This window comes from Canis lupus, chromosome 1 (genome assembly GCF_048164855.1).
Source record: "Canis lupus baileyi chromosome 1, mCanLup2.hap1, whole genome shotgun sequence".
Taxonomy (NCBI): domain Eukaryota; kingdom Metazoa; phylum Chordata; class Mammalia; order Carnivora; family Canidae; genus Canis; species Canis lupus.
In genome coordinates this window covers 52758078-52760063 of record NC_132838.1, presented here as the reverse complement: position 1 = coordinate 52760063, position 1986 = coordinate 52758078, and the positions used below count along the sequence as shown (strand labels likewise).

Below are 1986 nucleotides of genomic sequence, written 5' to 3'. Positions count from 1 at the left end.
AAAGTGTAATATGTATATAACTCCCTATAGAGTGAGAAATCACACAGACACACACAATTGTCATACTTATATAACTATTAATGTCAAAAAAAGAAATGTAAGGACAAACTGAAAACCAATATAAAAAATTTACCTGAATAGCAAGGAGCGGGAATATATACAGGCAACAGGGATAAGAGCCAGGTTTCTTTGAAAATTCCCTACTTATAGATTTGACTTTAAACCATGTAAATAAATAAAAAAAAAAAAATAAAAAAAAAAAAATAAATAAACCATGTAAATATTTTACAAGTAACAGAAAAATACTTTGAGCAACCACTAAAATTAGAAAACCAAGTGCAAATGAGCTTAATGATGTACCTGTGATACACTGATAAATTTGAGTGTTTTTAAAAGACAGTAATTTCAATCTCTAAGAGAATGTACCCTAAAAACAGTAAGAACTGGGGAAAAATGGTTATCACTGTATTGATGACAGTAGCGTTTGTATTATTATTTTGAGATTTTTATTTTAGAATAAAGCAAATGAGTCATTATTTTGTGTCTTTAGGAACCTGAATTTTCAGTGGGAAAGAAAATATACATATAAGAACAATTAAATAAAACACGGTAGCCCTGATTTTGAATGCGAATGACCTTGTATACATCTCTATTTCTGAATTTATGTATCTCCTAGCTGTGTCCTAAAAAGGTTTATAAATAATGAGTATCACTGAAGTCCAGAATGCCATCTTTAATTACTGATTTTCACTAAAAGGAACTAGGATTCCTTAAAGAAATGGCTGATTCCAAGTCTGGGGAGGAAAGTTCCCAAGATGATACCACACTAGGAAGCAAAGTTACTAGCCCCAAAGACTGGGGTAGCGTCAGGAGGACTTAGAAGAAACTTCAGGAGGTGTGCAATGACCAAACAACATGATCCTTAAAAACACTAACTCCAACAAACTGAAACATATCAAAATGCTTTAAATGAATTCATAATGATATTCAAAAAGGAAACAAGAAAAATCTCATTCTTTACCTTTGAAGGATTCCTAGGAATCAACTATTTTAAAACTAGTAAATAAAGAAGGGAGCTCAATTATTTAGTGAATTGACCAGGACAGGATAGTTAAAAATCCTAATTATAAAGCATATCTACTATTATCCATGCTCTATAATGCATGTGAACATATATATGTGTGTGTGTGTATATATACACGTATATATACACATATATAAATGTATAATTGCAAGAAGAACAATCTATAAAAAGACATGCCAAAACTGTCAACAAGGGTAGTTTTAGTGACAGAACCAGGTGATGCCTTTTTTTCCAGATTATCTGTACTTTTAAACTTTTCAAAAATTATGTATTAACTAATTAAAATATATTAATCATAAGAAATGAAGTAATAGGACTTGAGATAATTAAGAAAAATCTAATGTGTATGAAGATATGAAAAAAATATTATGAAATTCTATATATTTTCCAATTATACAATATGCCTATTAACATTTCATAAATCATGTTCCACAAAACGCTGTATAACCTTCTAAAAACAAAATTAAAAATTTATTACAGATTGATCAGGTTTTAAATTCAAAGCCCATATTCTGATGAGAATGATTTACATAGTTCAATTTGAATGTTCAGTGAGATATGCATTTATATTTACTGGAGTCATCAGTGATGGGAGACTGGATAAGTTACGTCACTTCTTTAAGCCTCCAATCCTGTTAGAAGAGTAAAACTATGTTCTGAGGTTACTGCATGGTCTGAATCAGACATTGCACAGATTGTGAAAGCAGCTGATACCATCTGGCCACAGATATTAGCAGTCCTAGAACAGCCATCTGATCCCTTAAGTGCACATCCCTTCATTTCAAGCAAAGAGCTCTAAGCAGAATTGTTAAATCTCAATGGAAATTTCCAGAAGATACAACATTTAACTAACCTGGCTTTGATCAACTGCAGACAATTCACTCATCAACATTTTTGGCTGG

At 31.1% G+C, this 1986-nt stretch overlaps 1 protein-coding gene across 15 annotated transcripts in view; it reads right to left on the bottom strand.

The window, feature by feature from the left end:
* QKI (QKI, KH domain containing RNA binding) overlaps nt 1–1986 on the bottom strand; it is a 166979-nt gene that overhangs the window by 95418 nt on the left and 69575 nt on the right. The gene's annotated exons all lie outside the window — the stretch shown is intronic.